The sequence below is a fragment of the Equus asinus genome, chromosome 27, assembly GCF_041296235.1.
Source record: "Equus asinus isolate D_3611 breed Donkey chromosome 27, EquAss-T2T_v2, whole genome shotgun sequence".
NCBI classification, from domain to species: domain Eukaryota; kingdom Metazoa; phylum Chordata; class Mammalia; order Perissodactyla; family Equidae; genus Equus; species Equus asinus.
Window position 1 is genome coordinate 9591448 of NC_091816.1, and position 24908 is coordinate 9616355.

The following is a 24908-nucleotide window of genomic DNA, read 5'->3' on the forward strand; positions in this document are numbered from 1 at the left end:
TTAAAATATTGGCCTTGTGACATTAAGCCTGAACACAATACCTCACCCAAAAATCCTTCCTTAATTTCCCAATAGAGTTATGGTCCTTTTCTCTATGCTCTTATTGTAATTATCATAATTTTTATAACTTATTCAGTTTCAGTTGAAGTAAAAAAAAATGCACATATGTAAAAGGTACACTTTTATGTGTTTTGATGTATCACCAGAAAGTGAAACCATCACTATAATGAAGATAGTGAACATTGTCATCATCCCTAAAAGTTTCCTTATGACACATTTTTTTTTTTAAGGAAGATTAGCCCTGAGCTAACATCTGTGCCAACCTTCCTCTACTTTACATGTGGGATGCTTCCCACAGCATGGCTTGATAAGCAGTGCATAGGTCCATGACAAACTGGCGAACCTGGGGCCTCCAAAGTCGAGTACACACCTTAACCGTTATGCCACTGAATCAGCCCCATCTTCAGGACATTTTTTAGTTTAGCCCTCCATTCACCCTCAATCCCAGACAACCACAGATATACATTCCACCACTACGTATGCTCTTTTTGAATCTAGCTTATTTCACTCATAAAGATTTTAATATTCATCTACATTTTGTAAGTATAGCTGTTTCTTTCTTATTGCTGAGTAGTATTCCATTGTAGTATGGATATACCACAATTTGTTTATCTATTTACTTGTTGACAGACATTTGGATGTTTCCAGTTAGGGGTTACTATGCATAAAGCTGCCACAAACATTCATGTGTAAGTCCTTTTGTGGACATATGCATTTATTTCTCTTGAGTAAGATACCTAGAAGTAGAATGACTGAATTAATAAGCATTTAATAATTTAGGAAAGTGCCAATTGTAACATCTCTTCTTTCATTTCTGATTTTATTTATTCTTACTCCCTCTCGTTTTTTATTGATAAATGTGGTTAAAAGTCAAAGAACCAGTTCTAGTTTCATTGATCTTTTCTATTGTCTTTTTAGTCTCCATTTATTTATTTATTTTTCATGAGGTACCATTGGTTTGTGACATTATATAAATTTCAGATCTACATCGTTATATTTCAACTTCTTTATAGACTGTGTTCACCACAAAAAGTCTAGTTCCCATCGGTCACCATACGCATGTGTCCATTTAACTCTTTCATCCTCCCCCATGTCCTTCCTCTCTAGTAACCACCAATCTGTTCTCCCTATCTATGTGTTTATCTTCCGCATATAAGTGAAGTCATATGGTGTTTGTCTTTCTCCATCTGACTTATTTTGCTTAACATAATACCCTCAAGTTCCTTCCATGTTGTTGCAAATGGCAGGATTTCCTTCTTTCTTATGGCTGAGCAGTATTCCACTGCATATGTATACCACATCTTCTTTATCCATTCATCCGTTGATGGGCACTTAAGTTGCTTCCAAGTCTTGGCTATTCTGAATAGTGCTCCAATGAACATAGGGGTGAATATATCTTTTTGTATTAGTGTTTTCATGTTCTTTGGATAAATACCCAGTAATGGAATAGCTGCATCATATAGTTCTATTTTTAATTTTTTGAAGAATACTGTTTTCCATATTCATTGCACCAATTTACATTCCCTCCAGCTAGATATGAGGGTCCCTTTTTTCCCACATCCTCTCCAACACTTATTATTTCTTGTCTTTTGAATAATAGCCATTCTGATGGGTATGAAGTGATATCTCATTGTGGCTTTGGTTTGCACTTTCCTAATAATTAAAGATGTTGAGGACTTTTTTGTGCGCCTGTTGGCCATCTGTATATCTTCTCTGGAAAGATGTTTGTGCAGATTTTTTGCCCATTTTTTGATGGAGTTGTCTGTTCTTTTGTTGTTGAGTTCTTTATATATTTTGGATGTTAATCCCTTACTGGATATATGATTTGCAAATGTCTTCTCCCAATTCGTAGGTTGTCTTTTTGTTTTGCTGATGATTTCCTTTGCCATGCAGGAGCTTTTTAGTTTGATGTAGTCCCATTTGTTTATTTTTTCTTTGGTTTCCCTTGCCTGGGGAGACATATTCAAAAAGATACTGCTAAGACCAATGTCAAAGAATGTACTGCTTATATTTTCTTCTAAGAGGTTTATGGTTTTGAATTTTACACTCAAATCTTTAATCCATTTTGAGTTAATTTTTGTGTATGGTGTAAGATAATGGTCCCGCGTCATTGTTTTTTCACTGTCCAGTTTTCCCAACGCCATTTATTGAAGAGATTTTCCTTTCTTTGTTGTATGTTCTTAGCTCTTTTCAAAAATTAACTGTCCATAGATTTCTGGGCAATTCCATTCAGATGATCTATGTGTCTGTTTTTCTGCCAGTACCACGCTGTTTTGATTACTATAGCTTTGCACTAAAGTTTGAAATCAGGGAGTGTGATACCTCCAGCTTTGTTCTTTTTTTCTCAGGATTGCTTTGGCTATTTGGGGTCTTTTGTTATTCCATATAAATCTTAAGCTTTTTTGATCTGTCACTGTAAAAAATGTTGTTAGAATTCAGATTGGGATTGCATTGAATCTGTAGATTGCTGTAGATAATATGGACGTTTTACCTATGTTAATTCTTCTAATCCAAGTGCATGAAATATCTTTACATTTCTTTACGTCTTCTTCAATTTCTCTTGAGAATGTCTTATAATTTTCAGAGTACTGATCTTTTGCCTCCTTGGTTAAATTTATTCCTAAGGGTTTTATTCTGTTTGTTGTGATGGTAAATGGGAATGTATTCTTGATTTCTCTTTATTCTAGTTCATTGTTAGTGTATAGAAACATGACTGATTTTTGCATGCCGATTTCGTAACCTGCAACTTTACTGTATTTGTTATTTCTAATACATTTTTGATGGGTCTTTAGGGTTTTCTATATATAAAATCATGTCATCTGCAAATAGTAACAGTTTTACTTCTTCCTTTCTAATTTAGATATCTTCTAATTCTTTTTCTTGCTGATTACTCTGGCTAGGACTTCCAATGTTGAATAAGAGTGGATATCCTTGTCTTGTTCCTATTCTTAGAAGGCTAGCTTTCAGTTTTTCATCATTGAGTATTATGTTGGCTGTGGGTTTGTCATATGTGGTTTTTATTAGGTTGAGGTGCTTTCCTTCTATGCCCATTTTATTGACAGTTTTTATCACAAATGTGTGTTTTATCCTGTCAAATGCTTTCTCTGCATCTATTGAGATGATCATGTCATTTTTACTCTTCATTTTGTTAATGCAGTGTATTACATTGATGATTGATTTGCAGATGTTGAATCATCCCTATGACCCTGGAATAAATCCCACTTGATTGCGGTATATAATCTTTTTAATGTATTGTTGCATTTAATTTGCTAATATTTTGTTGAGAATTTTTCCATCTATGTTCATCAGTGATAGTGGCTTATAATTTTCCTTTTTTATGCAGTGTTTATCTGGTTTTGGTATCTGGGTAATGTTGGCCTTGTAAAGTGAGTTAGTAAGTGTTCTGTCCTCTTTATTTTTTGGAAGAGTTTGAGAAGGATAGGTGTGAAATCTTCTTTGAATTTTGGTAGAATTCACCAGAGGAGCTATCTGGTCCTGGAATTTTGTTTTTTGGGAGATTTTTTATTATTGTCTCAATCTCTTTACTAATGATTGTTCTATTTGTAGTATTCTCTTATAATCCTTCATATTTCTGTGGTATCCACTGTAATTTCTCCTCTTCCATGTGTGATTTTATTTATTTTAGCCTTCTTTCTTTTTTTCTTAGTGAGACTAGCCAAGCATTTGTTGATTTTGTTTATCTTTTCAACAAGCCAGCTCTTAGTTTCATTTATCTTTTTTATTGTCTCTTAGTCTCGATTTCAGTTATTTCTGCTCTGATCATTATTATTTCCTTCCTTTTACTAACTTTGGGCTTTGTTTGTTCTTCCTGTTCTAGTTCCTTTAGGTGCAAAGTTAGGTTGTTTATTTGAGATTTTTCTTGTTTCTTGAGGTAGGCCTGCATTGCTATGAAATCTCTCTTAGAAAATATTTTGCTGCATCCCATACATATTGGGAAGTTGAGTTTTCATTTTTATTTGCCTCAAGATATTTTTTCATTTCCCCCTTGATTTGTTTGTTGAGTTATTGCTTGTTTAATACCAGGTTGTTTAGTCTCCACAACTGACACCACAGAAATATAGAGGATCATAACAGACTACTACCAATGATTATACATCAACAAGTTGTAAAATCCAGAAGAAATGGATCAATTCTTAGAAAAAGACAACCTGCCAAGACAGAATCATAAAGAAACAGAAGATCTGAATAGTAAAAAATTTGAAAAGTAAAAAAATTGCATCAATAATTTAAAACACTCAAAAAACAAAAGTCTAGGACTAAACAGCTTCATAGGTGAATTCTACCAAACATTTAAATAAGAATTAATGCCTATGCCTCTCAAATTATTTGAAAAACTTGAATAGGAAAGAATACTTCCAAGTTCATTTTAAGAGGATAGCATTACCCTGATACCAAAATCAGACAAAGACATCACACACACACACACACACACACAATTACAAACCAATATCCTTGATGAACATAGATGCAAAAATCCTCAATAAAATATTTGCAAAGTGAATTTAACAATACAGGTCAAACACCACAATTCCAGGGATGCGAGGATGGTTCAACATCTGCAAATTAAGTCACATGATACACCACATTAACAAAATGAAGAGTGAAAATCATATGATAATCTCAATAGATGTAGAAAAAGCATTTGATGAAATTTAGCATCCATTTATGATAAAAACTCTCAACCAAGTGGGTGTAGAAGGAACTTACCTCAACAGAATAAAGGCTATATAGGACAAACCTGTGGCTTACATCATACTGAACAGTGAAAAGCTAAAAGCTTTTCTTCTAAGATCGAGAACAAGACAAGGATGCCCACTTTGTCACTTTTATTCAACATAGTATTGTAAGTCTTGGCCAGAGCTATTAGGCAAGAAAAGGAAATAAATGGCATCCAAATTGGAAAGGAACTAAAACTGGCATTATTTGCAGATGTCATAACACTATATGTATAAAACCCTAAAGACTCCACCAAAAAACTATTAGATCTAATAAATGAATTCAGTGAAGATGCAGAATACAAAATTAACGTACAGAAATCTATTGTGTTTCTATACACTGGTAATGAGCCATCAAAAAGAGAAAATAAGAAAACAATCCTATTTACAACTGCATTAAACAGAATGAAATATCTAGCAATAAATTTAACCAAGGAGGCAAAAGACCTGTGCTTTGAAAACTCTAAGACATTGAGGAAAATAATTGAAGATGACACAAATAAATGGAAAGATACACCATGCTCATGTATTGGAAGAGTTAGCATTGTGAAAATGTCCGTAGCACCCAAAGCAATCTACAGATTCAATGCAATCCACATCAAAATACCAATGGCATTTTCACATATCTCAAGCAAAGAATTCTAAAATTTGTATGGAACCACAAAAGTCCCTGAATAGGCAAAGCAATTTTGAAAAAGAAGAACAAAGCTGGAGGTATCACACTCCCTAATTCAAACTATAGTACAAAGCTGTAGTAATCAAAACAGTGTGGTATTGGCACAAAAATAACACAATAGAACACAGAATCCAGAAATAAACCCATGCATATATGGTCAATCAGTCTGTGACAAAAAGAAGAAAGAATATAAAATGGAGAAAAGACAATCTCTTCAAAAAATAGTGTTGGGAAAACTGGATGTCCACATGAAAAAGAATGAAACTGGACCACTATCTTACACTATAAACAAAAATTAATTCAAAATACATTACAGACTTTAACGTAAGACCTGAAATGATAAAACTTCTAGGAGAAAGCATAGGCAGTCAGCTCCTTAACATCTGTCTTCAGCATATTTTTTTGGACAAGCTCCTCAGCAAGGGCAACAAAAATACATGATTTAACATAAAACTAAAAAGCTTTTGCATAGCAAAGGAAACCATCAACAAAATGTAAAAGCAACCTACTGAATGAGGCGAGGTATTAATGATACATCTGATAAGGAGTTAATATCCAAAATATACAAAGAGTGGCTGAGTGGTTAAGTTCACTCACTCTGCTGTGGCGGCCCAGGGTTTCGCAGGTTTGGATCCTTGGTGCAGACCTGGTACTGCTCATCAGGTCATGCTGAGGTGGCGTTCCATATAGCACAGCCAGAGGCTCTCATAACTAGAATATACAACTATGTACCGGAGGGCTTTGGGGAGAAGAAGAAAGAAAAATTCCCGTATGAAAAAAGAGTGTAGCTGATTTAATATCCCAAAACAAACAACTGGGTTAAAAAATGAGCAGATGACTCGAATAGACTTTTTTTCCCAACAAGGCATACAGATGATCAACAGGCACATGCTCACCATCACTAATCATCAGTATGTAAATAAGACTGTAATCAAAACCACGAGATATCACCTCATACCAATCAAAATGACTATTATCAAAAAGACAATAACAAGTGATGGTGAGGGTGTGAAGAAAAAAGAATCCTCGCACACTGTTGGTGGGAATGTAAACTGGTGTACCTACTGTGAAAAATAGTATGGAGATTACTCAAAAATTAACAATAGAACTACCATATGATCCAGCAATTCCACTTCTGGGTATTCATCTGAAGAAAACAAAAACGTTAATTCAAAGAGATATATGCACCCCTGAGTTCTTTGCAGGATTATTTACATAGCCAACGTATGGAAGCAATCAAAGTGCCCATCAATAGATAAATGGATAAAGAATATGTGGTATATATACACACGCACACACACACACACACACACACACACACACAATGGAATACTACTCAGCCATAAAAAAGAATAAAATCTTGCCATTTGCAATGACATAGATAGACCTATGGGATATTATGCTAAATGAAATAAGTTAGATAGAGAAAGAAATGTCACATGATCTCACTAATATGTACAAACAAAAGAACAAAACAAACGAACCAACAAAACAAAACAGAAACCAACTCATAGATACAGGTAACAAACTGATAGTTACCAGAGTGGGGAGAAGTTGGGGGCAGGCAAAAGAGATGAAGAGAATAAGAAGTACAAACTTCTAGTTATAAAATAAATAGGTCATGGGGATGTAATGTACAGCAATGGGGAATACAGTCAATAATATTATAATAACTTTTTGTGGTGACAGATGGCAACTAGACATCATGGTGATCATTTGGTAAACTATGTAAATATTGAATCACTGTGATGTACTCACTCATCAATGCCTGGTGTGGTCCACCTTTTTAATTTTAGTCATTATAATATGCATATAGAATTGTCTAACTTTGGTTATAATTTGCATTTATCCAATGACTAAGGATATTGAGCACTATTTTAGGTGTTTATTGAACTTCCTTTGTGATAAATCTGATCATCACTTTTACTCATTTCCTTATGTTGTTTGTCTTATTATTATTGAGTTATAAAGGTTCTTTAGGTCTTCTAGTTGAAAGTTCTTTGTCTGATATGCTGTTATAAATATTATTTTTTACTAAACTGTGACTTCTCTTTTGTTTTCTTGAGAATGTCCTTCAAATAGCAAAGGGATTTTTGTTTTTGTTAATTTAGATGAAGTCTACATTACTATTTTTTTTCTTTTATGGTTCATGCTTTTTGTGTTCTATTTAAGAATCTGCTGCCTGGCCCAAGGTTGCAAAAATTGTCTCCTATGTTTTCTTTTGGAAATTGTATATTTTGAATAAATTTTTATGTATGCTGTTAGTTACATTAATCAATGTTAATTTTTCCCCCACAGGGATATTCAGTTGTTTCAGCAACAACTGTTGAAAAGAAATTTATTTTCCTAGTGAATTACCTTGATATCTGTTGAAAATCAATGGTCCACACATGTCTATTTCTCAACTCATTATTCAGTGCTTAAATTTTTGCAGTGTCAAGCTATATTGATTACTGTCTTGAAATCGGGTAGTGTAAATCTTCCAGTTTTTGTCCTTTTTAAAAATTTCATTGGTTATCTTAATTCCTTTACATTTCCATGGCAATAATCTTATAAATTTCTATTAAAAAGAAATCCTGCTGGAATTTTTATTGGATTATTTTGAGTCTTTAGATCAGTTTTGGGAGAGTTGCTATCTTAACAATATCAAGTCTTTCAACCCATGAGCACAGTATATCTCTCCATTTATTTTTTGATTATTCTCATTTTTCAGTGTTGCGATCTTGGACTCATTTTATTATGTAGAATACCAAGTATTATATATTTTTCAGAGCTACTATTAATGCAATTATTTTTAAATTTCATTTTCAATTATTTACTGCTGATCTATAAGAATACATTTGGTACTTCCATGTAATTCTGGTATTCTCGAAACCTTGTTAAATTCACATGCTAATTATAGTAGTTGTTTTGTAGGTTCCTTGAGATTTTCTACATAAGAAATTATATCATCTGGAAATAGCAAAGGGTTACTTCTTTTTTGAAACTTGTTCTATCTACTTCATCATATTGCCTTTTTGCAATGGCTAGAACCTATAAGACAATGCTGAATAGAAGTGGTAAAAGTGGGCAATCGTGTCTTATTTTTAATATTGAGGGGAACCAATTCCGTCTTTTATCTTCATCTTTTATCCTTATCAATTTGAAGAATTTTCCTGCTATTTCTAATTTGTTGATAATTTTAAATATGATTGTCTGTTGAATTGTTTCCAATAATTTTTCCAAATCTGTTGAAATAACCTTGTTTTTTCTCCTAAATTCTGTTAATAGGATGATTTACATTGATTGCTTTTTTTCAAATGGAAAACTAAATTTGCATTACTGGGATAAATCATACTTAGCCATGATGTATTCTCCTTTTTACACATAGTTGAATTTGGTTTGTTATTTTTTAAGAATATTTTCATCTATATTCACGAGGAATATTGGTGTGTAATTTTCTTTTTTGAGTTGTTTTCAAAGCTTTTGAAATTAGAGTTATGTTGGTCTAATAGCATAATTTTGAGTAGCATTTCTTCTTCTAATTTCTGAAAATGTTTCTGTAGAATTGGAGTTATTTCATCCTTGAATATTTGATAAGATTCTCTAGCAAAGCCATTTGGGCCGGGAGTTTTCTTTTGGGGAAGAGATTTGATATAAATTCTAATTCTTTAAAAGAAATAAAGGTACTCAGATTTATTCAGATTTTCCTTTTTTTTCTTGTGCCAGTTCTGACAACTTATATTTTCTCAGAATTTGTCCATTTCATCTGAGTTGTTTTGTTTGTTTGGATAAAGTTGTTCATAGTGTTCTCTTAATACTCTCTTAATATCTATAAGAACTGTAGCTATAATTTCTTTTTCGTTTTTGTCAGTGGTGATTTGTGTTCTTTTTCATTATTTTTAGAAAATGTAGGTATTTTATTTTATTGATCTTTTCAAAGAACTAGCTTTGAACCTTACTAATGTTCTCTATTAAAAATCTTCTTAATTTTTCTATTTTATTTATTTTTCTCATTTTATTATTTCTTGTGTTCTATGTACTTTGGTTTTACTTTACTCTTCTTTTTTTTCTTTCTTCTTAGGTTGGAACCTCAGGCCATTGATTTTAAACGTCTTCTAATATACACATTTGAAGTTATAAATTTCTCTCTTAGTCTTGCTTTAGCTGCAGCCCATAAATTTTGATGTTTTTCTCTTGTCATTCATTTCAAAATGTTAATTTTTTTGTCTATTCTTGTCCATTGTCTATTTTTAACCTCTATTTTATGAATTATTTATAATTTTAATGTTTAATTTCTAGATACTTGGAGCTTTCCTAGACATCTTACTGTTACTGATTTCTAGTTTCAATCATATACTGGTCAGAAACACACTCTATTATTTTTAAATATATCTGATTTATTTTATGTTCTAGCTTATGGTATCAAGAGCAGCTGAGAACAAAGTATTTTCTACAGTTGTTGGAGGCAATGTTCTATAAATTCAACTAGATCTAATTAGTTGAAAGCGTTGTTCAAATCTTCTATTCATTTATTGATTTTGCTGGTTTAATCAGTTACTTGAGGGAGGGTGTGGTTGTTTTTTGTTGTTGTTGTTTTGTTTTGGGTTTTTTTGGTGAGGAAGATTGGCCCTGAGCTAACATCTGTTGCCAAGCTTACTTTTTTTTTCTTTTTTTTTGCTTGAGGAAGATTGTCACTAAGCTACCATCTGTGTCAATATTTCTCTGTTTTGTATGTGGGATGCCACCATAGCATGGCTTGAAGAGCGGTGTGTAGGTCTGTGCCTGGGATCCTCACCTGCAAACCCCGGAGCCACTGAAGCAGACTACAGGAACTTAATCACCATGCCACCAGGCTGGCCCTGAAGGAGAGGTTTTTATATCTCCTAAGGAGTTTATGATTATAAATTCTCTGTTTTTCCTTGAAAACTTGTCAATTGTGCTCCATCTACATATATATTTCTAATTTATAATTTTTATATTTTCCTGATGAATCATCTCCTTTTAGCACGTAAAATTTGAGTTTATAAACCAGTCTGTTCCATGAATTTGTTAAGGGCCAAAGGTCATTTTTATCCTTTGGCTCCACTACCCGTAGAATATCTTCTCTGTCTATATGATTCCAGGTGGCTCAACAACATATCCGTCTTCCAGATAGAAGGAAGAGAAAACAGACGGAGAGGAGAGCATGCCTCTTCCTTTTTAGGGCACACAGAACATTGTCCACATTGCTTATATTCATATCCTATTTTCCAGAGCAACACATATAAGCTGCAAGAGAATGTATAGCTCTTTTTTTGAGCAACCATGTGATCCACTGAAAACTGAGTCCTCTATTATTCTGGGGGAAGAGAATAATATATTTTGGAGGATAATTAGCTTTCTCCTTTATAAAAAGTAAGTAATCTGCTCAAGATTTAGGAAGGTGATATGTGAATGCGTATTTCAAACTTTGTCATATGTCAATTCTTTATGATTCCTTTCAAGTTTTGTGATACAGAGATTATATACAATGTTTTCCTTTATATTATTCTAAAACTTAGTGGGTAGGATCTCTGTAAGGTCAGGAACAATTTTTTGATGTTTGTTTTGTGTTGTTTATGTTTCCCTGCAAATTCCTAGTACTTCACGTACCAGACATCACGTACTTACAAAATTCTCAATATATATTTGATAGATGACAGAAAGAGATAAGTTAAGGAACAGGAAGCTACCCTATATCTGAATTAAATTGGTTACAATTCTTTCTCCCACCTCAGGGATGTGATGCCATCCTGGACCTCATCATTTTTATCATACAAAAAGAGACACTTTTTTTGGCAGTAGATACCAGAACTGAGACAACCATCATCTTTCTGCCAGAAATCTTCAGGCTCTACATTAAATGAAATTAGATTATTTTAGACCTTAGACTCTGATGTTCTCCTGTTTATTGTAGACCTTTTCTGAAGTTCTCTAAACCAGAAGGCACATATACATTACATTGCTCATTATCTAAAATCTGAGGACAAAAACATATATCTCATAGGACTTAAGACAATTCCTAAAATGTTATGCTTCGTATCAGGAAGATATGAGTTACCTTAAAGTCCCCTGCAGTGTCCTGCTTCAACAACCTACTCCATGCTATGACCTCAAATTTGAACTCTTTTCAGTAAACACAGCTTTTATTCCTAGTTCTTCCCACCAGCCATAGCTGCCCTCCAAGTACTTAAGTCATTAAACAGTTCATTGAAGGAGAATGAGAGACAAATTTATAAACTGTAACCTGATCCCCATTAGGTAAAGTGTGTTCCAGGGGACAGTAATGCCCTCACACGTCCTGATTGCACCTGCCTGGGTGCAGAGAGCCTTGTGACACTGGATGCTTCAACAGCCGCAGGAGGGCTCCTGGGTGGAGGTGAAGGGTACATGGGAGGTATGCAGTAGAGTGCTTTTGGATTGTGCCCATATGATATTGTTTGGAGTCCACATAAAGTTGTTCATCACATGGTGTCTGGAGCTAGAAAAGATAGCCAAAGCATTCAGAGGTATGCGAGGCCAAGATTTAAAATGAAGATTTAAGTAACATCTGCTATAACAAATGAGTTTCATCAAGTGAATTGCCCATGCTTACTCTGCTTCACTCACAATTACTTCTGGAGAATGAGACCAATCTAGACACTTGTTAATCAGTCTCAGTGGCTCAAAGAATTGAGCCACGCTGCTCCTGTATAACTCTCACTGCAGGATGGCTATCAATCTGTTACTGTATTGTGTAAGGAGAGAGGGGAAAGGATATATGGGAAGAAGTGTACCATTAAAGGTCACAGCTATTTAAAGCACTATCAGGTGAGGGCCAAACACAAGCTGCAGATCAAATAAAAATGCAACAGCGATCACACCATGACTATTCAGCAGAATTAATATGGATGGAACCATAGCAAATTGTTTCCAATGCCTAGCTCCCCTCTATGGTTCTCAATCCTTGCTCTCTCCCTTCAGCTTTGTGGTTAACCTCTCAGAAACTCTCTCTGCTGCTTATCTTGATAATAGTGTTCACCCATGTACTCCACCAAATTCTTAGAATGTTCTTCTATATTGACTTAATATTTCCATGACCACTTCCTTAATGTTCACTCCCCAGTCTCCTATCCTCAATTAGCATTGCCAATATTAACCAGCTGAAGATAGAGGCTAGAAAGCCTTACTAAAAATGAGCCAGCATTTTATTTTCACCACTGGATGCATTTATTGTTTCATCTGCCACTGCAAATAAGGGTGTGAATGCTGGAGCAGTCATATGTGTTATTTGTGATCAAATGTGAGTGCTAAAATGGCTCATGTGTGTGCTGTGGTGTCTTTCCAAGATCTCTCTCTTAGGACTCTGGGATAGTTAGCATCATTTCTGCATATTTTCTTTGAATGGAATATTTAAATAGGGTAAATATGGCCATTATTTTCCTCCACTTAGCGCTGGCAGAACAAATAAGACCCTCCAAATTTATATGCCCAATTACTTTTAGGTTAACAAGCTCTGAAGTGCTGTGGAAATGCTCCCCTAGAGTTTCATTGTGGGTTAATGGAGAATCACCCAGACTTTCTTCATGACTATTAGAAGAATAAACACCAGGCAGTTCAAGCAATTAGACACTTCACCAGGACCGTCACTCAAGTGGACGATAATTCAGACCATTCCTCAAGGAAATTTGGCCTCAATGATCTCTGCTCTTTGCCAAAACCTGAGTGAGAGAAATTTAAGAATTATCTTCCAAGGACACAAGGCCAAGAGAGCCTGTGGGAGAGGGTCTGCCAGTGCTTATCTTGGGGAAATTGAGTAAGAAGGACCAGGAGCAGAGGACTGATGCAGGCAATGGGGATCCCTACCCTTTTTGCTCATAGATAAAGAAGGTCATAACCAACATATAGTTTTCTTCTTTGAATAGGAAGATAATACAGTAAAACCTCACTATTTCAGAGTGTATATGTGTGTATATGTATGGTGACGGAGGGTAAGGATTCCAATTTGAATATGCAGAAAAATTTTAAAAACCTTGAATTGTAGAATAGTTCCAAGGCAGTTTTGTAGCTTGCAAATATATACAGTAGATGGAAATAGAGTGGCAAATTGTTTTCTAATAGAGTTCTTTAGGCACCGTGTTTTTTCACATACACACAAGGATGATTTATAAGTAGCATGTCAATTAATAGTTTATAAATGGTACTTCTCAAGTGCTAGAGGGCTCTTGAAAACAATTGTTTCTTTTAAGTATTTTAAAGATCTTTCTAGCACACTTATATCATGAATTATTGGGAAAACTCTTTCTCTCTTCCTACCATAAAGATAAAATTCAGCCCAGTTCTAATCAAAATTATCACAAATTTTTATTTGATGCTGTCTGGTATACTTTGTTGCCAGATGACTAATACTCTGCAAACTTAGTTGCCATTATAAAGAAGCAGCTTCTTCGTCAGTAATGAATTTTTATTTCCGAAAGACAGTAAGAAATGGGAAATGATCCAAAATATGATGGAGTGGTTTGACATTTCCCATCCTAAAACAGATTTTTTTTCTAATGATTATTGTAAGGTCATGTTTTAAAATAAAGACCAGAACTGGTTTGTGTATTTGTGTGTGTATGCGTGTATGTGGACAGGCCAACTGTTTTCCTGGTTCCTCTCATAAATAATAAAGCCATTGGCAATTGTGCATCTTGTTAGTGAATGAAACTTTGTAAACAAGGGTAGTATTGGTATAGCAAATCCAAATTTTGAATTTTTACTAACATTTCTATTGTCTTATCTTGATATCTTGATGTGTGTATGAACACACACACGCACACATTTTTTGCAACATCTTATTACTGAAAGAAATCAAATAAGACAACTCATTTTCTTCCTTGGGGGTGGAAAGTAAGATCATATTCTCGATTTGCTGAAGAAATAAAGAAATTTAGAACAGTTGTGCATTTTGGCAAAGGCATTGTGCTTTTGGACAAGAATTCCAAAAACAAAAGGAGAAGGTTTCTAGGCCTTCCAGAGAGAAATGAGACAATTATTCATTTTTTCACTCAACAGTTTTTTATTGAACACTTACCATGTGCCGGACTGCTTTCTAGATACTAAGGATACAACAACAAACAAAATAATGTCTTCACCATTATGATGCTCTCATTCAAGTACCTGTTTATTCTTTCACCATCTTTTAACTTCCTAATTACAACACCGTATTACATTTTAACATCTCTTCACAGTTTGCAATACATTTTCACATGTGTTATTCCATTTGATTATCATAAGAACCATACAAATTAGGCAAAACTTTCCTAGCTCCAATATGTAGGTAAGCAAACCGAGGCTCAGTGAGGTTAATTGATTTGTGCATGTTCGCCAGCTAGTTAAGAGAGCAAGGACAGTACTCAGGACTTGTGATTCTGTTTTTGAGATCGTCCAAATACATCAGACAGAATTGTTGTTTCTTCACAAGAGCGGAGAGAAACACACTCAATGGTTATTTATTTTTTAATCTCCCCTCAAGCATATAGTGACTATTTTGCGCTTGAACATGCCAGTTTTTGATTCTACATCTAACAATGCATCTGCCTTCCTCAAACTACCACCCCTCAGTCTTCTATCCCATAATTTAAAAAATGGGACAGTTCTCTAGATCCTCTTTTAATCTAGGCCCAATTTTTCCATCATAATTCTCTCTTGGAATTAGTACTTGTCCACATGGAAACACCTCAGTTCCAAATAATTCACTGGAATGTCAGCAGGATTTGTTCCTATTAAAACTCAAGTGTCACCAATTGGTGACATTATGTTTCCATGTTAAAAAGGGACTTAAAATAATGTCTGAAGAGATTCTTTTGAGAAGACAACCTTGGATGCCTGTATTTTAAAGCTAGCATTTCCACAGTAACACTGACATTATGAATACAGGATGGAAGTTTCACTTTATTGCTTACGGCTGTTATTTGAACCTATCCCAGATTTAATATATCTAGAATCCACTTCATCTCTCTGGCTTTATTATTTCCACACACTAAACCTTAGCATTTATTTAGGTAGCAGGTAACATTATTCTTGCTAAGAACTAGATCTCATTCTTAAGGATTCCGGCAACCAAGACAGCTTCAATATTGCATTTGGGGGGCTTCTGACTTCCCTTGGCTTCTGACTCTTGGATGAAAAACTAGGAATCTGAGAGTAACTTATATTTAAAGTGTTCAGTACAACTTTCTCAAAATGGGGACATGTTGATAAGTAGAAACTAAAAGAATATTTTTGGAAAAAAATCTTGTAGAGAAAACTTAGCCTTGTCCCATTTGCAGCATTTTCTGTGATTTTTTTCCTTCTCTCTTTAAAACTCAGTGGCAGTTTTCTTAGGCTACCTGAAAGGGGACCCAGGAGTGACACAGTCCAACAGTCCCCACTTGATTACAGCAAGTTCTTTTTCATGTTAAATGGCTGACAATGCCACTAAGCATTGTGCCTTGTGTTATGAGCACAGCTGGATCTGAAGCTAAAATACTGGGTCCCTGGGCAGCTGGGTAATTTCATCCTAAATCCAGGCAGCTAAACAATAACTAATAATGTGGCCATGGTTTGATCTGCTTTGAATGAAAGACCGAGGTTGTTTACGATGGAACACGCGGCAAGATTCTAACACCCTTTTCTTAACCAGATCCTCCCCCCAACCTTTCATAACTGTGGAATTAAAACAAAAGCAAACCTTTTCCCAGGAGCGGGGCCTGGAAATAATTTTGAAATTTCTTTTTAAATGTGGTACGATTAGGAAAGGGAGAAACTGGATGGAGGTTGGCACAAATCATCGATCTGTCTATCAATGTGTATTTGTATGTTTTGTATTTTAATTTCCTGTGTCATATATGGATTTCCATAACTCCATGACATTTTCTCTAAGAATAATCAATGGACAAGTTTACTTGGCAAAAACTGTATTCACAAGAGCTCACACTGTAGGAGAAAAAGGTTTAACTTAGAAGGCTTGATAGCAACACTTCACCACAGCAAATCATTCATCCAGCCCTAAGAATCGGGTGATAAAATAGGACTTAGGAGTAGATACTATTGCCATAATTATTCATTATGTTGCTTTCTTTCAGTATCCAATTAGAAAGGTAGTCTTAACATGACATTTTTCATACTGAGTCTCAACTTTGGGCGGAGACCTAAAATTTGGAATTTTGTTATTGCCATCATGGGGACATTCCGAGAAAGTACATATAAATTTGAAAGTCACAGAATTGGATAGCAGATGTAATGATATTTATTTCATATATAAAGTGGTTATATATGGACTAAGGCTCAGACTGGGCTCTGCCATTTATAGCTGTGTCACCCTAAGCAAATTACATTAACCCCATTGTGCCCCAGTTTTCCCATTTGTAAAGTGGGGATGATGAGAGTAACTAAATTATTAGGGTGTTGTGAGTATTAAATGTATCAATCTATATGAAGGACTTAGAGCAAAGTCTGGCATGTGACAAACATCCTGTCAGTGTTTGCGCTGGCTGTAGTAGCTGTGGTTGCAGTTATATTTATTATGATTATTTTGTGATAATTCAGTTTTCTTTTCTAACTTCAAGTCTTGTGTTTTGTACTAAAAAAGTCTTAATTTAGTACCTCTCTTCATGTATTTTTCTTTCTTTTTGTCTTGCCTCTTTGTTGGTGTCAAGACTTGTGATCAGTGGGGGAAGTGATAAGGCTGAATGAACCAGTGGAGCAGTGTTGTTGGGAAAGTATCCAACAATTACCTTAGAAAATTCTCTACTGCTTATTTCCAAGATTTCACTCAAGATGAACCTCGTTGTATCTGGTAGTGGGTCCAGTAATGTATAGGTGTCCTTGAATGGCAATTGAACAGCTCGCTGCTGCTGGCGATCTTCTGAGATGGAGCCCAGGAGACAGGGTTCCCATAATCCCAAGGGAGGAATATGCATGCCACATGATCCTGAAGCATGTCTCCTTATCCCCATAATAAGACTCTCTCTGCCTTCCCTTTTCTCTTCCCCCCTCCTCCCAGCAATCATCTGCACTCCCCTCTGAGCTTCCAGGAAATTTTGAATTGCTACCCCATGACACTTAGGTGTTGTGGGAAGTTCAGGGCTGTCAGTGGGCGTCCTCTGCTTCTAACGTCTTTCATAGCTGTTTACTAGATTTTCTAGAAAGGATCAGTCTAGCCCAGGGTTTCTCTTTTCTCATATTCCCCAACTTCAAAGGACAGGCTCTATCAACACCGCTCCTCATCTCCCAGCTTAGTCCTTGATGGAGAAGTTTGGGAAAGACCACAAAGACAGACTATTTGCTGAGCGTTTCAAATCCCTCCAGTTTAGCTCTCTCTCCTTCCTTCATTTGGAAAGTTCTAGTGTATAGGGGGTCGGTAGAAGGGACGCAGAAAGAAACGATTTGCTGTAATACTCAAATCTTTTCTTTCTCTCACATATCTTAATCTTTAGCTCTTTAATTTAGAAACCTTGAGTTTAGCATCTTTATTTTCCAGCATTGCTAGGACAACCTTTTCTGAGGTTAACATTAGCCTGTGTCGTGCAGCCAGAACACTGGTAGTTGGAGGGGAAAAAAATAACATGCTGGTTCGGGAATTGAATTTGATTCTGCTGCAAATAATTGATACAATTAACACACTAGAATAGGAAAGAGGGGTTGCCATACTTTCTTACCTGCCACACAAACATTTCTGACAAATGTCTCGGGTCCCCAGAAATGTCTATCTTAAACATGATTCAAAGGTCTTTGTAAGTTATGCCCAACTTTAAAATCTTAGTATAGATAGTCACCATACAGATAGAACATGCGTTAAAAATAATAATAATACCAACAAAAGGGAGAATTGTGGCAAAGTTTTGAGCATTCTTTCTGAAGCCCTATGTGTGGGCACTAATATTTCCATTTCATTGACGAATGGGAAAGCTCAATGGCGTTGGATAATTTGCCCAAGTTTACACAGCTAATAAGCAGAAGAGCCGGAATTTGAGCAAAGTTCTGCCTGACTCCAAAGATCTTTCCAATAACACACACTGCCTCTCATTAGAAAAGGCAGACTCCTCACCCTTTGTCAGCTGACAAAAGAAATTATTTATCTGGACTCTGCTCTACCTAGGTCAAAACCATTTCCTGTGGATTAGTCCACATTAGGAATAAATAAGGAATTTCCTCTCTTCCTTCATTCAGAAATCTTACCGATAAGGGGCTGTCAGAGGGGTACACGTTCTTGGAAGAATAGAAACCAGGAAGGTCTCTAAGGAGTCAACAAATATTTTGATTTTCTTTCTGTAAATCTTTGTCACATTTTGAGTATCTTGAGCAAGTCTGTGAGGGAAGTGAGTTTTAAATTAATTTTCTCCTGGCAGGTTGTATCTTTGATAAATTGAAGAACTCCACAAAATCATCCACATAGCTAGGTGTTTAATAGCTCAGTCACTTCAATACTCCATTGGGGTCACTTTAGGTTTTTCCTTCCCTTTCATCCAAAATAACATGAAGTCTTAACAAGACTTGGAAGCAATTTTGATATCAAAAACTAAGAGACAGTTCTACTTTTAATAAGCTTTAATATCAGAGCATCGGCAGCACCCTTGGTGCTACGGCCGGAAATGACAGTTTTATTATCCTTTCCTTTGAAACTGATAAATTGGTTCAGGCTAAGGGCAGTCTTTTTAGCTGCCACAAAAAAAAAAAAGCAAGAAAAAGGAAGCTGACTATCACTGGAGTTATTTAAAGCTCTATAGAAAATTATAATAGACAGGAGATTTCATATGGCTGTTGTCAGTGTGTACTGAGCCCTGGATGTTTGCCAAATGTAGAGGGACATTAGTGTGTGTGTGTGTGTGCGTGTATTTGAGAGTTAGAGGGAAGAAGAAAGAGAGCCTAGGAAAGAATATTTAGGTGTAAAGGCTCACTTTTGCCTTTGCCTTTGGCTTTGCATAGTGCAGTCTAGAACAGCATTTTCATGATGTCACACTAATAACCATATACAACCAAGTTTAGTATCGTCTCCTCTAAGGGAATCAATCAGTGGGTTGTGATTTGCATTTGTCCAAACTGGCTAGGACCTCCTAAGTGCAAGCTTCAGAAATCTACCTCAGCTGTTCTTTGATGGTAAGTGGAAATACAATAATTTCATGAGGAAAGCCTAGGGCGCCATGAGCATTCAGCATGGCGTCTCTGAAGATGCAGAGACGTGACTGTCATAATTATGGATCTTGTGTGCACTGGCACCTAGCACTTCCTGATTTCAAAATTGAGGAATGCCTTGTGAAAGATCTCTGCCACTTCTCTAGACTGGAAGCCCTGTAGTTCCAGAGACTCAAATTCCTGGGCACAGCCAGTTTTTCAGACCATACTACCTAATCAGAGGACTAGAGGAGAGTGTGCTGGTTCTTTTCTTCCCTAAAATGGTGCACTCGATTCCAACTCTTAGCATCATTATAAATTGTTTGTGGATTTTTTTCAGGTACCATAATTGTTTTTATTTATTTATTTATTTATTTATTTATTGGTGAGGAAGGTTGGCCCTGAGCTAACATCTGTTGCCAATCTTCTTCTTTTTGCTTGAGGAAGATTGTCCCTGAGCTAATATCTGTGCCAGTCCTCTATTTTGTATATGGGATGCTGCCAAAGCATGGCTTGATGAGCAGTGTATATCGGTCTGCACCAAGGATCTGAACCAGTGGACCCTGGGTCACCAAAGCAGAGTGCACAAACTTAACCACTATGTCACTGGGCCGGCCCCCATAATTTTGTTTTTTAATTAAAGATTTTGGAACTAAAAGGACCTTAAAATTATTTAGTTCATGTCAATTATAGACAGAGAGCTGAAGCCTAGAAAGATAAAATTGCAAAGATGGGAAAAAATTGGTTTAAGACCCAGAATTGGATTTTAGTTCTCTTGAACCACTTGCCTTTCTCACTATACCACAGTGTGTGCCCTAGCTAGTTAAGGAGTTTTAGTTTTTAAGATAGAAGAGAATAGCATCAATACGACCTAGTATCCAGTATACTGACAAGGGATCCTATGCATTTTCCCAAGTACCCACCAGTATCTGCACAATTCATCAGTTCCCCCTTACCTGTAATACTAGCACTCCTCAACCTGACAATTTTAGTAGATACTCACTAAGCGTGAGTTCCTTAGTGTTCAGAGTACTGAAGTTAATGATCTACATTATCAATAATTCAGGGGAAGGGGCCGAGCCAGTGGTGCAGGCATTAAGTTCTGTGCTCTGCTTTGGTGGCCTGGGATTCTCTGGTTAGAATCCCGGGCACGGACCTAACACTGCTTATCAAGCCATGCTGTGGCAGGTGTCCCACATATGAAATAAAGGAAGAGGGGCACAAATGTTAGCTCAGGGCCAAGGAGGATTGCCAGCAGATGTTAGCTTGGGGCCAATCTTCCTCACAAAATAAAAAAAAAAAAATTCAGGGGGAATTTTGCTTTGGAGAACTTATGTAATCTCAGCAACACCATAGTATCTTTACCTACCTGTGGAAGCCTTGTTTTGTCAGAATAAAGCACCACCCAAATTATTATGGCTCTCTTATAACACCATGAGAATCAGAATTGGCAGGACTGTGATCTTCACAGATGAAATTCCATCATGACCTGATGACAATAGAGAACTCCTCTCCTTTAACTTTCACAGAGTCAGGATGAGGGAGCCTGCATAGAACACACTAAGGCTAAGACTACCGGCTTTGCAATAAGTTAGACACAACTTTGAATCCAATCTCCACGACTTACTCTGAACTTGTTTCTATACTACTGCATTATAAGGAATAAATTAGATAACTTAGTTAAACTCTGAACACAGAACTTAGCAGATATGTTGCAGTTAAAAATAGTATTTGATATTGTCACTATATTATTAACTTCACACAGTTCTCAGATCAATCAACAAACAAGTGTTAAACACCACCCTTGTTGAACTGAGCACATGACTGCTAGATATAGTTAATAATGACAAATTCTCCCTCCCTTCCAGGCTATCGCAAGTTCTTGGTAGTGTTCAGTTTTATAAAACTGATGAAACTATGCCAAGGGAAAAAAATTTCTGCATCAACTATATGAAATCTTCAGTTGTCATTTTTATTGTGCATTTCTTATTACAATTATCATTATTAGTTATTTGCAGGTACATTTTTTGGCACGGAAATATGGAAAAATTATGAACTTTGAAATCTGACCCACTGGGTTGGACTTCCTGTTTCACGACTCTCAGTGGTCTTGGGAAAATTAATTCACCTGCTTCAACATATTTCCTCAACTAGGATAGGGCTGCTGTCGCCTCGGTGCAAAGTGTTATGCTTCTGCTCACAAGCTCCTAATGATTCACTACCAAAGTTGTGTCTGCCATCTTTTTTGCTTTCTCGTCAATCCTTCATTTCATCTTATCCCCTAGGGAGGGCCTGTTTCATATTTGTGGTCCTGTGTTAACAATGTTGGGAGTACAAGAAGCAGGAATAAAAAGCAACCACGTGTGGTGTCAGTATGCCCTGCTGGCGGGCTACACTCTGGGGCTGCCTACTTGCATCCATGAAAGCAGTTATCTGGGAGGCTCACTTTATCAGATGGCCCCTGTCTCAGATCTGACTGATCCCACCCTGCCAAGACTTCTAACGAAAACACTGAGATGCTGTTGTCATCATTCAAGTCAACGTGAAAATTGTTAAGCACGAGGACCTGTGTAATGTTCCCAGACAAAAGCTGTGAAATCAATAACACAGCAATTTTCCTTTTCATATTTTTCATTTGAATGGAGCAAAATCCATTGCAGATGAATATTTAGAAGTATGAAAAAGAGATCTTCAAATCCAGAAAACAAATATTTGTCTCTTCTAAATATCCTCCTTTCATTGAATCTTTCAATACTGAGAGTGATTAATCATAAACAACCACTTGGCAATACAAATGAGTTGGAAACCCTGGTGGTTCTGTTTGTTTTTTCTGAAATGACAATTGTCAGTGATGTTGATGGACTTGAGACAGTCTATGGACATAACGCTGTTTAATGTAGTAAATTTAGATTCCTGTCTGCCTGGATATAATCTGTAAACTGTAACACGTGCAGCAACATTGGGGGGAGGACCAAGTTGTGCCAAACAGTACATGTTCCAGTCTGCAAATATTTGACACTTTGGTCGTGAAGGTTGACATAGCATTGCAATCAATTAAACAAACAAGCTACAAGGGTACTATTGACTAGGAGCACAATGCTTCAGCAAATCTGGGCACTGGCGTGCATGTTTAAAAAAAAATCCATCACGCTCTTTCTCAGTCATTTGCGTATTCAAAATAAGAGCTCAATACTGTGTCTAATAGACTACAATGTTCTATAGGCCAGATGGACCCTTACTTTAAAAGACTTCCCCTAATACTGCATTGCAACAGACACTTAGCCTCCCATCATGTATTAGATCTTTTGTTTATTTTAGAGATTAGTCTGTCTCCTCTTGAAGCTTGAAAAGACTGTTCACTTTTTTTGATCACTTGGGTTCTTTTTTTCATATGTATATATTTATTTTTCTCTAACCAAAGGCACTGAATTCAACATTCTTTTTTATTTTATTGGTCTCAATAGCTTCCTTAGACAAGATCATGTCATCAGTGGTGTGAGCCATGTGTGGGAATAGAACTTAAGTGGATAAAGTCAAGAGGGTTCCAAGTTTCCTATATTCTACCCCTTCCACTCCACAGAATATAGTGTAGACCTCTAAAATAGCATGTTGACCATGTACCTCAGAAAATTTTAAAAAATTCTTATTAAATCATAAATTTTAATCACGACCTAATGTCTTGTGTCCTTTAAAACAATATTGTCTGAAAACCAACTTGGGGGCAGAGAGGAGTTGCTAATGACAGTTTACATTCGAAGTTCATCCAGTGTTTTTATGTTCCATAAACGCAGCTGATCTTGTTTCACTTTGCCCAATAGAATGTGGCAAATGTAACATTGCATGACTTTGGAGAATATACCACAAAAATTGTTGCAACTTCCCTCTAGATATTTTGGAAGACTCACTCTTGGGAGGATCCTGTAGAAATCCACCATACTCTTAGATACCCACAGAGATGTTATGAATAGGGTTCTTTCCCACAACGTCAGTTTAGCCTGTGGCCAGGAGTCAACATCAACTGTCATTGTTGTGAGTGAGCCATCTTGATGTCCAGCCCAGTCAAGCCCTCAAAGGAGTGCAGCCCTAGCTGATAGCTAACTGCAAGCCATGAGGGATCTCAGCAGAGGATCACTGATGAGCCCAGTCAACACACTCTACTATAGGAGAACATACTTTTTTAAGCCACTAAGTTGTACATAAGAATAGACAATTGAAATGAGTATTTTAATTGACAGGTGTTTATTTGATCACACAAAACTGTCTACTAAGGTAGTTATATTTGATATGAATCTTCTTAAAAATATATGAAGAAAAATTGATTTATTATCACTCTCTTTCATTTTATTCACTCTACTGCAATTAGCCTTTTTATACACCCCATCACTAATGCTGATCTTTTGAAGGTCATTTGTTACCTCCTAATTGCCAATCACAACATTATAGAGAAATTCTATGATCCTATTCTATCCTTTGTGGCTTCTCTATAGCATCTGCTCTGCCTTCAGTCTTAAAACTCTATTATTCTGGGGCTGGCCCCATGGCTAAGTGGCTGGGGTTCCATGTGTTCTGCTTTGGCAGCCCAGGGACAGACCTAGTCCATGCATCAGCCATGCTGTGGAGGCATCCCATATACAAAAATTAGAGGAAGGTAGGCACAGATGTTAACTCAGGGTGAATCTTACTCACCAAAAAAAAACTCCAACAAAACTTTACTATTCTTTGATCTCACCATATACCATTTTCTCACAGTTCTCTTCCTCAAACCAGGAGAAAATGAGGAATGACCCTCTTCCCTAGTGCAGAAATGGCTCTGTGCCTGGATTACCAAAGCAGAAGGGGAAGAGAAGAAGAGCAGACAAAAAAATCCAGAAAGGGAAAAAATCTACAAAAGATAAGCTAAGGACAAGGAGAATTTTATCTTTTTTGTTGAATCACTATACATTTGGCCCAACTCTATGCCCTTGACCAATATGCAGAGGTCAAGGGGAAGGAATTAAGGAAAGAAAATAAGCCTTGATATTTTTCTAGAAGTTAGAATGCAAAGCCAACATTTCATTAAAACAGTATTTTATTTATTTATTTTTTTGTTGAGGAAGATTGGCCGTGAGCTAACATCTGTTGCCAATTTTCCTCTCTTTTGCTTGAGGAAGATTGTCCCTGAAATAACATCCATGCCAGTCCTCCTCTGTTTTTTGTACGTGGGTTGCCATAGCATGGCTTGATGAGCAGTGTGCAGGTCTGCACCCAGGATCCAAACGTGCGAACTCTGGGCTGCTGAAGCGGAGCATGTGAACTTAACCACTATGCCACTGGGCCAACCC